The 14,744-nt window shown below is 46.1% G+C and overlaps 1 long non-coding RNA gene across 4 annotated transcripts in view; it reads right to left on the minus strand.

Moving 5' to 3' along the window:
- Positions 1-14,744, minus strand: part of LOC137444409 (uncharacterized) — a 107,653-nt gene that overhangs the window by 52,828 nt on the left and 40,081 nt on the right. Inside the window, exon 1 of one of the 4 annotated variants that reach the window (XR_010988158.1) lies at positions 474-1,040. The exons of the other annotated variants lie outside the window; for them this stretch is intronic. This is a non-coding gene — a long non-coding RNA (uncharacterized lncRNA). Of the gene's footprint in view, positions 1-473; positions 1,041-14,744 lie in introns of those variants that run through there. 4 annotated transcript variants of the gene reach the window in all.

The raw sequence follows: 14,744 nt of genomic DNA on the forward strand, positions 1-14,744 counted from the left end.
CCACAGCCCTTAAGTCTGGGGAGCTTGTTGGCTTTATTTCCAGCTGGGCTGATCTGGAACAGGTATCCCACAGCTTGCACTGCTCTCATCTTGATTTACGAGGACCTGTGATCCCTGATTAAAAGCTCAGAAGTCCTGAAGCAGTACTAGCACTTCTTTGCAGCAAACTTTGTTAGTCACCCATTAGGGACTGCGAACTGTTAATGAGTCTCCTGCTGCTTTCCTGCGAGGCTTTGTGATTATTGCCCTTACATTCAGATTGAGTTTGCAACCTCATTGGGTTTCTTTATTTTTCCTCCTTTCTGGTCTTTTGAGACAGGTTTTTATTCTGAAGACTAGTCCCAGTTTGACACATTAACCTCCCTGAGCACACAGTTGCATTTGTAAATGACATTTTTTTTTCCACCCCATTGCTGCATTGCTCATGAAAATGCTTTGGGTGTCACAGAGGATCTAGAAGATTAAAAGTTTACCTGTTTGCCAAAAGAGCATGTTGTGTCTCTGAAGAGCATTGTCACTCTGGTTCTTCCTCCTCCATTTCATGTCCATGTTGGACAGTTCTTCATTCAAGGGTGCAGGAAAACAGCAGACTGCCCTGTGGCACCAACACTCAGACTGCTTAAAGCTAGTTCTCAGCATAAGATACTGTGTTATTTCATACCCTCCCCGAGGCCCTCACACAGACACATCCCTTCCTCACAACCTTCCTCTCCATTACCACTCTGGGCAGCGGTGCTGCTGCTGGAATTACTGAAGACTCCCTAGGACATGCTGGGAGCCAGGAGCCTTAGCAGCACAGTGTGTGTTAATCTCACCCAAACTGCCATCAAAACCCACCTAGCTCATACAGTGTGCCTTAATATCCCTAAAAGCAAAAGCTAGAAGTACCCTAATTCTACCGACAGACTAAAAGTGGAAAAGCTCTCTGCTAGTGACCCTCAGTCCCTTTATAGGAGAAGTCTGAGCTGCCCTAATTCTCTCCAGCTGAGCTGGAGGCTGCAAACTGTCTGCAGCTGGGAACCAGACTCCTCTCTACCATACTGTTCAGGAGGAAACCATGAACTTAAGGTGATGGTGAAGTTTGTGAGGGATTGTTCCTTGTCTGATGACCCTGCAGCCCTACTGAATTACAAAATGTAGGGTGGGATTGTTTTTTTTCCTTGCTCCCCATTGTTTTATCAAGCTGTGGTTGCAGTCCTGGAGCAGAGTCTGTTTTTCAGATTGGCAAACTATGCATTAGGTTTTTGATTGATTTATGGCTTGTTTTCCTAGGGTGGTTAGCTAACTAACACAGAAAAAAGAAAAAAGGTCTAGACAACATATATTGTCTTGTTCCAAGACCTTTCCAAGAATTTTGGCTCAGCAGTTAAGAGAATACCCCTCTTCCCTGCAGGAAAAACACAAAGCAACATGAAAAGAGCAGCTGAGTAATCCTTGGGAGTTGAGGATTGGGTTTTGGAAATATTTTAAACTGTTCTGTGGGAACTTCAGATGTTATTATACACAAAGTAGCTCACAGGCTAGTGTGAATCCTCACAACAACCCTAAGAAAAAAGGAAATACTGATTCCACCTTGCACTCAGATAACTGAGGCACAGGAAGATACTTGCTAATGGGAAATGCAGAGCTCCAACTTCCTGTGGTGGAGCATTCTGTAGGAGAACTAGAAATGACTGTGGTCCTCCAAACACCACTGCATCACCCTGTCTGATGTTTGGCTAAAACACAGCTTTTCTCCCAGTAACTGTGGTTCCAAACCACAGCTTTAAATCAGAGTTTCATACCTGTCCTGTGAAAGGCTGAGTCTGCCCTGATAAGATGCACCAGGCCTTTCATTTTCCCTATTTGACACAGGATAGCCCACTGACTAAAGAAATTATATCTCTGCAGACACCTTTTGGCTAGATCCCAAGAAGCTTTAAGGTGACCTCCCTCCTTAGGTCACTGCTGTCTCAAGGTGCTCAGAATTGTGTTTGGGAACATTAAACCAAAACCAAATCTAAACACAGGCTATGTCTCCTGAGAAATATTGCAATCGTTCCGCTTCTGCTTCATTCTGCTATCAGACACGAGAACAAACAGCAGAGCAAGAGCACTGATCTGGGGCAGCAGGCATTGGCCTCCATACAAAGCCCAATGGCAGCCCAACCATTGTGACCCCTCAGTGTTGCAAAAGGGCTCAGAGATGCCCATGACCATCCTTTAGGCTGCTCCATGTCAGAGCTGAGCAACTCCCTGAGAAAGCCCACCACTGGGGTTACTCCATGTCAGACTGAGGTGGATCACCCTTACCTTGGCAAAGTGTGCAATGACTATGTGATGCCTGAACCAAACCCTCACTCTCAATGAACCTCATATTTTCTTGATGAAATGAAAAAATCATGACAATGCATAGTCCTACCTTTTGTAGACCTGTATGGTGTAATTATTGCTACTAAAGGTCCTGCTTACTTAATGGCTCAGTAAGAGATGAGGTCCAGCAGATCTTGGAGGAAGCGAATGTATTTAACTAGGAAATTAAAAAAATGGGAGGAAAGGAGGAGGAAAGGAGGAGGAAAGGAGGAGGAAAGGAGGAGGAAAGGAGGAGGAAAGGAGGAGGAAAGGAGGAGGAAAGGAGGAGGAAAGGAGGAGGAAAGGAGGAGGAAAGGAGGAGGAAAGGAGGAGGAAAGGAGGAGGAAAGGAGGAGGAAAGGAGGAGGAAAGGAGGAGGAAAGGAGGAGGAAAGGAGGAGGAAAGGGTTAATAATAATTAGGGTCCTATCACATGGCTCCTCATAGCTTTTGACTTGCCCCCCCCTAAATGTTTCCAAAACAGCAGGAGTACAACTTGGCTGTAAGTCTAGATTATGTAATAGCAATTTCTTTGTTTCCTCTCACTTTAAGGTTTAGCAACAGGGAACAGAGAAAAAAAAAAAAAAAAACAACCCACCAACCTCATCTATGGAAACGTGGTGGAGGAGGGGCGGTTAAGAGGATGCTGAATCCCTCCGAGCTATTAATGGAGAATTGCATAACCGCTGCCGTGGGGTTGCTAGGTTTTACCACGTCCCTGCGCCGTGTTAAATATTAACCGTCCTTAGACTTTGGGCGGTATGGCTGCTGCCGAGCCTGGAGACGGCCCCGCCAATCCCAGCCGCTGGCCGGGTTTCCATGGAGCCCACAGCACCCCCTTCTCTTCATTCACAATGAAATCCTCCCAGCCCTTGGCTAAATCCATCTCCAGAAATGAGGTGTGTACAAACGAGGCAGAGCGGTTTTTCAGCATTTGCTCCGTGCCTCATGGATGTGCGGGGGTGTGCTCGGTTCCTCTTAAAAAGAGCAGGGTTTAGCAATGACGCCTGTTTTGTCTTGCCTGGCAGATCTGCAGAGCCCCATGGTGCTTTTAATCCTCATGTCACCGGCTCTGCAACAGCTACCTGCGAGGCTGGCTTCCTTTCAGGCTTCCAGGAAAATAAGGACAGAATTTTTAGTAGGGCCTCTTGCAAGAGGACAAGGGCTGCTGGTTTTAAACTAAAAGAAGGGAGATTTAGACCAGATTTAAGGAAGAAATTTTTTTACAATAAGGGTGGTGAAACACTGGCACATGCCTCATCCCTGGAAATATTCCAAGACAGGCTGGACTAGGCTCTGAGCAACCTGATACAGCTGCAAATATCCCTGCTCAGTGCAGGGGGGTTGGACCAGATGACCTTTAAAGGTCCCTTCCAACCCAAACCATTCTATGACTCTGTGATTCTTCCCCCCTCATTCCTCCTCCTCTTCTACCTTTCTTCTGTTTCCAGGCTTAAATTAGACTGTAGAATCTTCTTGATTAGATATGCAAAAAATAAATACAGTATCTCCTAAAATGTGGGCTTGCCTTCCTTTCCCCCAGCAGCACAAACTCTCATCAAAGCCTTTCAGATTTACATTTAGAGCATCTTAATGGAGTTAATGGTGCAGATTTTCGATACATTGGCTTCATGGGACTGGTTTATGTCCGTGCTGGGGCCAGTTTTCATCCATGCTGGATGCGAAGAGGCTTTGCTTGCTGTTGCTCTTTGGAGAAGGGCACCACTAGATGCTAGAGATCTGCCTATTCAATATGCATAGCAGCTCGAACAGCTTTTTGTTATGTCTCTAATTAGGCTAAGTAGGGTGTTGGATTCAAGTGCTAATTAGAAATGACCATTCTAAAATACATTAGGATATTTCGGGCTGTGTGATGTTTGCATATTCAGGTTCCAGCTGCTGCTGCTGGGTTTGTGTGAGTAATGAGCTGAGTCCACCCACCTGAACCCTTTCAAACTGTGACGACTTTTTTTGGTGGCAGATGCATCACATCTAAGAAAATGGGTTTCCAGCAATGGGAATAAGCCTCTGTAGGGGACACAGTCACCCCTGGCAAAAGGGGGAAGGGAGTGTTTGGGAGAGAGAGGCAGGGTCTGGCAGCCAGGACTGGTCTAACCCTCTAAAATAATGATGTGATTATGCTCTGTTTACCCAGCGCTGGGGAGGGGGTGCCTGGCAATACCCTGGAGTGGGAATTAGGCTTGTAGGGTCACAGGGTTATACAGGTTGAAAGGGGCCTCAAGGGGTCTGTAGCCTCACTCAGAGCAGGGTCAATGAGGAGAGTGGACGTGGATTTACCCACTGGGTCCTACAACTCTCTGACAACAGGGAGAACCCAGTCTCCCTGGACAAAGGTCACACTGCTCCTGATCTGCTTCACTGTGGTTTTGGATGTGTGAAATTAAGAACCCGATGCCCTCCTGGCATGTACTCTTCCTTCCTTTTGTAATTGCTACCTGTAAGACTCCAGGCAAGCTTGGAAGGAGACACAAGCCTTTTCTAAAATTGCTCTGCTTCAGGTCCAATAGAAACAGGGAATGATAGCTCAAATGTCCTGGTGACGGTACTCCCATAATCAGTCATGTGTAACCTGGCCAGGGTCATTTTCTTCTATCAGTAGACCCATTGTCCCTGGATATCTGCAGCCCCATGAACTGAGCAGGAACTGTGTTATGGCAGAACATGGTTTTCATACACAAAGGAAGTAGCTGAAGTTGGGGAGGAACAGGCAGGACACAGAGCTCCTGGGCAAGGTGTGGGGCAGGATATGGCCAGTGTCACACCTCATGTGGGAGCTTGAGCTGCTGAAGTCATGAGGCTGTCTTCCCCCCCACACAAGCTTTTCCATGCAGGCTGATGTGTGCAAACACACACATGCCAGCTCAGCACTTTTGGAAGCTGTTGAGAGACTCTTTTCAAGCACAGAGCTCAGCACACACTGTCCTATTCTTTCTTTTTTTTAACAGACCCTTGGGAATAATTAAACCTGCCTCACGGGCGGGAGGCCCAGGCTACCTGCCTGCCTGGCAGACTGGGGGGCTCTGAACCCTAAAAACATGTCCCTGCTGCAGCTGCCTCCCCCACCCCCACAGTGCTGTGCAAGGACTCAGCCACATAAAAAAACAGGCTCAAAAAATATAGCCCCACCCTCCAGCCTTCAGTGCAGAGAGAGAAAACCAGGCACCCTCACTCCTGCAAAGGCAGCAGCACAGCCTGGCCCCAACCTGCCCTGTACAAGCCCCCCTGCCCCAGCACACCCCCCAGTGTGATTCCTGATCAGTCACTCCTCTGCCAGGCAAAGGTTTAACCTCCCTGCTTTCCACATTGCTCTGATGGTAAGGATGAGGTCCCACTACACTCACAGTCGATGATCACCCTGCAGATAGGCTTCTGTTTGCTTTTTCTTGCTGTTGAGAGCAACAATACAATTTCCCACCCACTTTCATACCTTGGTCCTCCTCACTGCTACTACTTGTGGGTGGCTGTGTTTTCCCAGGCCTTCCAGGTTCTGAGACCTTTAGTTATAGGCTCTCTCCCTGGCTCCAACCTGACCAATCCATGACTCTGTTGGATGTTCCTGACCTAGTCTGGCCTGCTCTCAGGAAACAAATAGTGGTGTTCAGGTGTTCAGTGATGCCTTAATAAACACCCTAGCTACAGCTGCTTCCTCTCCAGACTGATTACGCTCAGGTTGCTCTCGTTACCATGTTACAAGGTTAAGAGTTTTTGCTAAAAATTCATAAAACTTTAGGCTATGCTGGGCTCTGTGGAGCCAAGATTGAAACACAAATAGACTGTGCCTTGCTTGAAGTCCCAAAGCAAAGGGGTTGTTGTAAAGCTGGTATAAACCCAGGCTGGTGTAGGTCCAATATTTTCTTGGCTCCAGCTCAGATTCTTTCCAGAAGTCAAACTGATGAACTTTCAGCCCTCAGGTACATTTACAGGGGATGAACAGGGACATATCTATGGCTTAACAGAGCCATAATTTCTACCTGAATGCTTTATTATTTGAAAATCATAAATAAGATGAAGTGAAAAGGACAGGACCCTTTAATCTATGAGTGGTGTGCTAAATGATGGTGGTAAATCTCCGTCGTTTCCAAGGCAGGAAGCTGATTTGCACTCCCAAAATGGCAGTGATTTTATCCCACAAACCACACTGAAGGTGTGGACATCAACTTTCTGAGAGAAAAAAAACCAACAAAAACCAAAACCCAAAACCAAACATGCTCTTGAGCAGGCTTGGATGGGAGTAGTCAGCAAGGCACTGCAGGGACTGGGTGTGTTTTGCCATTCCACCCTGCACTGGCCATGAACTCTGTCAAGCTCCCTTCTTATCTCCTCCTCAGCATTTCTTATCACTCTTGATCTATTTATTGCTCTGCTTGGCATGCTTTTCTAGCCAAGCAGACAAAGCTGTCTCAAGGCCAGTGAGTTTGGGTGTCCCTGAAAAGGCTCCCACCTCCAGCAGCATGAAGGCTGTTTGTGCCAACAGCTCCATGGGCAACCTAGCTCCCCTCCAACAGCAGTATGCCCAGGTGGTCAAGAAGACCAATGACATCCTGGCCAGTATCAGGAATACTGTGGCCAAAAGGAGCGGGGAAGTAATTCTGCCCCTGTACTCAGCACTGGCTAGGCCACACCTTGAGTACTGTGTCCAGTTCTGGGCTCCTCAATTTAGGAAAGATGTTGAGTTGCTGAAACATGTCCAGAGAAGGGCAACAAATCTGGGGAGGGGTTTGGAACACAAGCCCTATGAGGAGAGGCTGAGGGAGCTGGGGTTATTTAGCCTGGAGAAGATAAGGTTCAGGGGAGACCTTATTGCTCTCTACAACTGCCCAAAGGGAGGTTGTAGCCAGGTGGGGGTTGGTCTCTTCTCCCAGTCAACCAGCAGCAGAACAAGAGGACACAGTCTCAAGCTGCACCAGGTGAGGTTTAGGCTGGATGTTAGGAAGAAATTCTACACAGAAAGAGTGATTTGCCATTGGAATGGGTTTCCCAGGGAGGTGGTGGAGTCACCATCACTGGGAGTGTTTAAAAAGAGACTGGAAGGGGCACTTGGTGCCATGGTTTAGTTGATTAGATAGTGTTGGGTGATAGGTTGGACTCGATGATCTCAAAGGTCTTTTCCAACCTGGTTAATTCTGTATACATTCTGTATGTATAACACAGAGATGATTGAAGGTTGTTTTGATGAGTTGTGTACGGCCATGTGCTGTCCTAACACCCACCTGCCTGCACATGGTGCCCACACTGCTGCTCCAAACCATACACATTTTATGCCTCACCAAAGGGTGACCTACAGGCTGGTGGACACCCTGTCAGTGGTGGGGCTGTGCTTTCAGTCTGGGTTTCAGCCACAGTCAGGATGAAATAAAAATAAATAAATGCATACAGAGGTAAGCATAAATGTCCTTTCTGCTTCAGGTCTCAATGGTTACAGAATCACAGAATCACCAAAGTTGGAAGAGACCTCAAAGATCATCAAGTCCAACCTGTCACCACAGACTTCATGACTAGACCATAGCACCAAGTGCCACGTCCAATCCCCTCTTGAACACCTCCAGGGATGGTGATTCCACCACCTCCCTGGGCAGCACATTCCAATGGCTAACAACTCTCTCTGTGAAGAACTTTCTCTCACCTCAAGCCTAAACTTCCCCTGGTGTAGCCTGAGACTGTGTCCTCTTGTTCTGGTGCTGGTTGCCTGGGAGAAGAGACCAAGCCCCACCTGGCTACAACCCCCCTTCAGGTAGTTGTAGACAGCAATAAGGTCTCCCCTGAGCCTCCTCTTCTCCAGGCTAAACAATCCCAGCTCCCTCAGCCTCTCCTCACAATTTGGTGGAGGACAGGCATTGCCTTTTAGTGTGTTTTATTTGCAAATCACCTTGGGGTAGCTTTATACACAAGGAGCTGCATGACATTTTCTCATGGTGCTGTATTATTCTGCACAAACTGCAAATTGCTGCTGATCTGTTTGTCTGTGATGTGCACAAATATTCAAAGTTTAATTCATAAACAGCTCAGCCCCCATCCCCCCAATGGGGAGATGCTCTGGGAGCTGTCAGTCAAAAAACCCATCTTCTGAAAAGGTTTTCCCTCTCTGTTAATTTCTCAATGGCTCTAACAGAGATGTCTGAGCTGAGGAAAACACCTCCCCTGTAGCTTCTACTTGGAAAGAGCAGAAAAATCCAACTAAATCCCCTCAAAAAAATAATCATGTTATTCAGAAAGAATTTCTGCCCTCCCTTCAGTCCCACTGGAGTTTTCTGTAAGGCAATCAATAAGTAATAAGAAAAGGCTTAAAAAAAAAAAAGTCCCTTGTTGCTATCATATTTATCACATTGTGCATCTCAACCTAAGAAAATGAGGACAAAGAGAAGAATGAAGAAAAATTGCTAACTGATGAGATCACTCACATGCTCACCTTCCCTCACGTTCCCTGCAGGAGGGCTGCTGGGGTGATGCAGCTGTGGGATATAGCACATAGTCTCTCTGCTAGAAACCACAGTCCCCAGCGTGGCACAGGGACCCTCAGCACTGTGATCTATTGCTGCTGCAGGACCTGGTGGCCATGGAGGTGTCCTTCATTGTGGGACCCAACCCCCACACTGGGCATGGTCGTATCCAGAGAAAAAAGTCCTTTAAAGAACTACAAGAGGTTTAAGGGAAATAATATACCTGGAGTTCTTCCTTAATCCTTGCAAGGTTTGGAGTGGTTTTTTGTGTGAATGTGAGGGCTGGAGAAGTCTTTTTGAATGAGATTGGTATTTATCAGAAAACAGTTCTGATCTGAGGGAGAGAGAAAATAGTTAGCTGGCAAGATGGTGCTCAGCACCTGGTTGCCAATCTCCTCCCTACTGTTCTGCCAGGGCTGCAGACATGTCTGAGCTCAGAGAAAAGGGTTGGGGGAAAGGAAACCTGACAGGCAGACTTCTTCAGGTGGCCAAGGTGCATGCTTCTCCTTACAGAGCTGAAAACAGGTATCCAAATTACTCCAGGAGTCACAGCATTTTAAGATATTTTCCAAAGCTTTAGAAAACTCAGATTAGGTTGCAGTTGGCTCCACGAATTTGCTCCCAAATATGGGGGCTTCTGTTTGCAGCCAATTTGTATAAAACATATCAAACACTTGGATGGAGCTGGTGGCTCAAAGATTTAGTTCTAGTTTATTGCTGGCTCGTAAGGGTGACAAACTGAGTTTGGAGGGAGGAAGATCCACCTTTGATAGGTTGGACCCGATGATCTCAAAGGTCTTTTCCAACCTGGTTGATTCTATTCTATTCTATTCTATTCTATTCTATTCTATTCTATTCTATTCTATTCTATTCTATTTATTGAGAGTCAGAATTGGAGATCAGTTTTCAGTTGCACAGAAGCATTATTTGCAGCTGTTTGCACATGACATTTTTTCCTGGGTACCTGGCTTGTAGGTACAATTTGAGGAAACCTTAAATTAAGGTACCAAAATGTAATGTGCCTGCACACCTTTGTGCCTGCCATTTTTCAGCTGTAATAATGGAGGTCCTGTTAAAGTGAGGATGAAAAACTGGTCCTTTGTCAATAACCTGTGTGAATGATGCTAAAGTAGCACGTCATCAAACCCTGTTCTCTCTTTAATTCTCTTCCAGCTCATCATGGATTATCACGTTTTGTCTAGTTAGTGGCATGATTATGGAAATAGAAAAACCATTTCTCTCTGCTTCTTATCTAAAAGATGGATGAGGCCCCTATAATTGGCTTAAGTTATCAGTTAGAAGTGAGCTCTGGTCATGCAGGCTTTTTTTCACCCTCAACTTGAAGTCCTGAGACATGGCAAACTGCTGGCCTATTACTCTGGTTGTTTCCTATCCCAAACCCCCTCACACTCAGCCAAAAGCAATAGTCTTATTAAAGGCTGAAGTACTATTTTCCAGAAAGATCTGCTGTAAATAACCCAGCAAGCTGAGATGATCACCAGGGTGTAAATCACCACCAATACAAATAGCAGCTGAATTGCCTGAGCGCAGCCAGGGAGCCACATCCTGCCTGGCCTCAGACACAGACCTCATCCCACCACCCTGCACCCGCCTGAGCTGCAGCCACAGCTGTGATTTGTGCCATCCCAGAAATACAACATGAGCTCCAGACAACCTGGACTCCTACCTACAGGAGCATGCTGGAAAAGGATAGGGAATTTTGAAAGCATTTTTCTTTTTCACAATAATTGAGAATAAGACTAGCAAAGGGATAGTGGTGCCTCCAGAAAGGACTTTTCTTTCCCCAAATGAAGCTATGAAGCATTGGAGATGCTCTAAAATAAGCACTTCCCACTGGGATGCTGAGCTTGGCTTCTGGGCCTGCCTACAGCTGCATCAGCTCATGAGGACCATACAGTCTGCATGCACTTGGGCCAATCATAGAATCAGTCAGGGTTGGAAGGGACCACAAGGATCATCTAGTTCCAACCACCCTGCCATGGGCAGGGACACCTCACACTAGATCAAGCTGGCTAGAGCCTCATCCAGCCTGGTCTTAAACACCTCCAGGGATGGGCCTCAACCACCTCTCTGTACAACCCATTCCAGGGCTTCACCACTCTCACAGTGAAGAACTTCCTCCTCACATCCAGTCTGAATCTCCCCACCTCCACATTCATTCCATTCCCCCTAGTCCTATCACTGCCTGATATCCTAATAGTACCTGTGCTCTGGTGCTCTAAAACATCTGCCAGAGTCCAGTAGCCAGAGTCCAGCTGCCATGAGGATGGGATATCAGTCCCTGAAACCTCAGATGACACTGGCCAATGATGTTAATTTGAAACCATAAAACACTGGAAAAAGCCCCAGCCATTGGGAAAGGGATTCCACCCCACCCCCACCCTCACCCCTTCCTGTGTTTTCTTACATTTTTGCTCAAAGAGAAAATTATGTCTGAGGAGAAAAAAAGGGGCAAGTGTGTTGGTTCATGTTGATTTTCACAGTGGAAAAACAAGGGCAGTGGGAAGGAAACAGGATGTTTTCTCTCTGCTTTGTATTATTGGAGCTTAATCCTTCTCCAAGATTTTTGTTCAAAGCCTATTTTTAAGAACTCCAAAATAATAATTGCTGAAATTCCTTTTTTTTTTTTTACATGCAAAGCAATGTTGACAACATTTTTTTCACAGCTTCCTTTGGCAGTCACTCAAAGCAGCAGAATTGGATGGACCTTGATGATTTAGAGGACAAGGACGGCTTGAGAGGACATAAAATGATCTGGGCAACAGCTCTCTTGGCCCTCTGTCTGTGTTCCTCTCTTGCCTGACAATATGCTCTCAAGAAAATACAAAATGCTGTTCTCTTTGTGCAGAAATCTTGAAAGACTTCATGGGTGGGTTCACTAAAACAAGCAAAAAAGAGTCAAAAAGGAAGGAGAATAAAGAAACCACCTCAGAAACATTACAGAACTTTTCAAATTACCTCTGGGGAGAAAAATGCCACAGAAGACTTAATATGGTAAGAATATCAGCCATCTCCGTGAGCTGTGAGTGAATGTAGACCCAGGTGAGAGCAGGCTCAGGCCTGATTTGCTCATGATTATGTTAAATTCATAACAATAATTGGCCATTTTCCTGGCACCAACCCCCAAATTGTACTTTCAACACCTAGAAATACACCGGTGAACAAGCCATTATATTGTCCTCCTACAATTAGTGTTTTTTTTTCCCTTTGGTTTTGAAATTGGCAGGGAGATGACAGGAGACTGTGGCTCCAGGTTGTGAATGAGCAGCAGGAACAGATGGGTGGGTGAGAAGCAGCAATCCTGCTCTCCTGCTAAAGACACTACAAACAGGAACCCCCTACTAACACGCTTCGAAAATATAGAGCAGTGGAATCACAGAATGAGAATCACAGAATCAACAAGGCTGTAAAAGACCTCAAAGATCATCTAGTCCAACCTGTCACCCAACACCTCATGACTACTAAACCATGGCACCAAATGCCACGTCCAATCCCCTCTTGAACACCTCCAGGGATAGTAACTCCACCACCTCCCTGGGCAGCACATTCCAACAGCTAACAACTTTCTCAGTGAAGAACTTTCTCCCTGCCTTGAGCCTAAACTTCCCCTGGTGCAGCTTGAGACTGTGTCCTCTCACTCTGGTGCTGGCTGCCTGGGAGAAGAAACCAACCCCCTCCTGGCTAAAACCTCCCTTCAGGTAGTTGTAGACAGCAATAAGGTCTCCCCTAAGCCTCCTCTTCTCTAGGCTATACAACCCCAGCTCCCTCAGCCTCTCCTTGTAGGGCTTGTGCTCGAGGCCTCTCACCAGCCTCATTGCCCTTCTCTGGACATGTTCAAGTGTCTCAATGTCCTTTTTAAACAGAGGGGCCCAGAACTCGACACAGTAAACAGAGAATCTCACAACAGCTTCCAGGAAACATCAATATCTATGTAATAAAGAAATGGAGCTGCAGATGTTAAAGTACTTAACTGCACTGTTGTTTGGGTTTGGTGGTTGTTTTTTTTTTCTTCTTTCATACAGGGACAGCTTGAATTATCTCCCTATCCTATACTAAATAAGGTTGATTAATCAAGGTTTAAGATAACAGAAGGAGTTTTCAATGCCATTAATATGTCTCATGGGATTCACCCTTCTTTTGGGTAATGGGAGGCTCTCTGTTTGTGAAGACATAGATAATAAGGATTTATAGCAGGGTAATGTGCAGTGTTTTTCATAAGGGACACTATGAAAACATGGGAACTTGACAGCAGACACTATTTCAATTATTTAGTTGCCCACCAGCATGCTGGGATGGGGCTGTCTCTAGTGCTTCACCTCAACCTCTGCCATTGGCTTTCTCTCTTCGCCTTTGTTTCACAGCAGTGATGGTGTTTCTGCTTGCAGGGGTACACATAGAATCATAGAATCAATAAGGTTGGAAGAGACCTCAAAGATCATCGAGTCCAACCTGTCACCACAGACCTCATGACTACTAAACCATGGCACCAAGTGCCACGTCCAATCCCCTCTTGAACACCTTCAGGGATGGTGTTCAAGTCCTCCCTGGGCAGCACATTCCAACGGCTAACAACTCTGTCTGTGAGGAACTTACTCCTCACCTCGAGCCTAAACTTCCCCTGGCTCAGCTTGAGACTGTGTCCTCTTGTTCTCCTTCCTCTTGCTAAAGTGTCTCAAAAAGAGGAGCAAAGTCACATAAGGCAAGTGTGGCAAGTATTGGCCACACAAAGTAATAATGGCAAGTCTCTTTGCCATTCCCAATTCTTCCAGCAACTGCAAGACCAGATGTGGAGTTCCCATGGGAATGGTTGGAACTCTGGTGGGAAAAAGAATAACCTGGACAGTAACAATGCCAATGTGAATTTTCAGAAAGGGTTTTTCCTATAGCCCTGCTAGAAATTTATTAGTCTTTGAAGGAATGAAACCCATGAGAGGTCTTGAAGAAAATGCCAATGAACCAGTAGTTGTGCTCCCCATCTCTTTTCTAACCAACCAAAGCCATGAGAAGTCTCTCCATCTTTTTCCATATGCCTTTGTCTTCTGGGCAATTTCTCAAACAATTTGTCGTCTCATGCTTTGAAGTCTGCAGCTTCCTTGCTCATTATGATTTTCCTACTATTATTTCTCTCTGCTGTGGCAGTTTTCTGGACCCTCAAGCATAAATGTCAGACCCAGAAGTGGTCAGCTCTTAACTTAGGATGGTGCAAGCTATGCCACTGTCCACCCCTCAATGCCAGGCCAGCCTGCCAGACCATGGAAGTACAGTTGGTAATGCCATAAACCCATCCAGCTGAAGTGAGACAAAATAAGCACACACACACACAAAAAAAAACCTCACTGGCAACTGGACTGGAATAAAATACGTGCAATGAAAAGCAAAAGGATGACTGAAGCACTGCAGCCAGTGGCTCCCTGGCGTCTGGCAGCATCCCAGCGACGGCTTTCTCTCTCTGCCAGTAATTGCCACATCCAGGCTGATATATTGCATTTATGTTTTTGACATGTTATGATGTAAAGAAGGCCACTTCATCAGCTGGGCAGAGTGCAGAGCTGAGAGAGCCTGGCTGACCTTTTTATTAGGCTCCAGTTTTTCTTCCCTGCCTTTTCCCACACACTGACGTCATGCTGTTGCTACGGAGCAAGTTCCGGAGTCCCACATCATTCTAACGCCTTCTTCACACTCTCTTTCTAAGGCCAAGATAGAGGTATGAATACTCAGTCACACCCTATAGCTCCAAATTTTCAAAGAATATACTGCATCCTGTGCAATGTTATGTGTTGCAGGTTATGTGTTATGTGTTGCAGGTTATGTGTTATGTGTTGCTGTTATGTATTGCTGGTACACATGGGTATGGATTTCCACCGGGAAAAGACATGTTGGGAAGAAGCTGAGCTCTGGCCCTGACCACAGTAGGAACAATACTTGAGCTCCCCTGG

Source organism: Melanerpes formicivorus, unplaced genomic scaffold (assembly GCF_026170545.1).
Source record: "Melanerpes formicivorus ecotype bairdi unplaced genomic scaffold, bMelFor1.0.p_v2 SCAF_12, whole genome shotgun sequence".
NCBI lineage: Eukaryota > Metazoa > Chordata > Aves > Piciformes > Picidae > Melanerpes > Melanerpes formicivorus.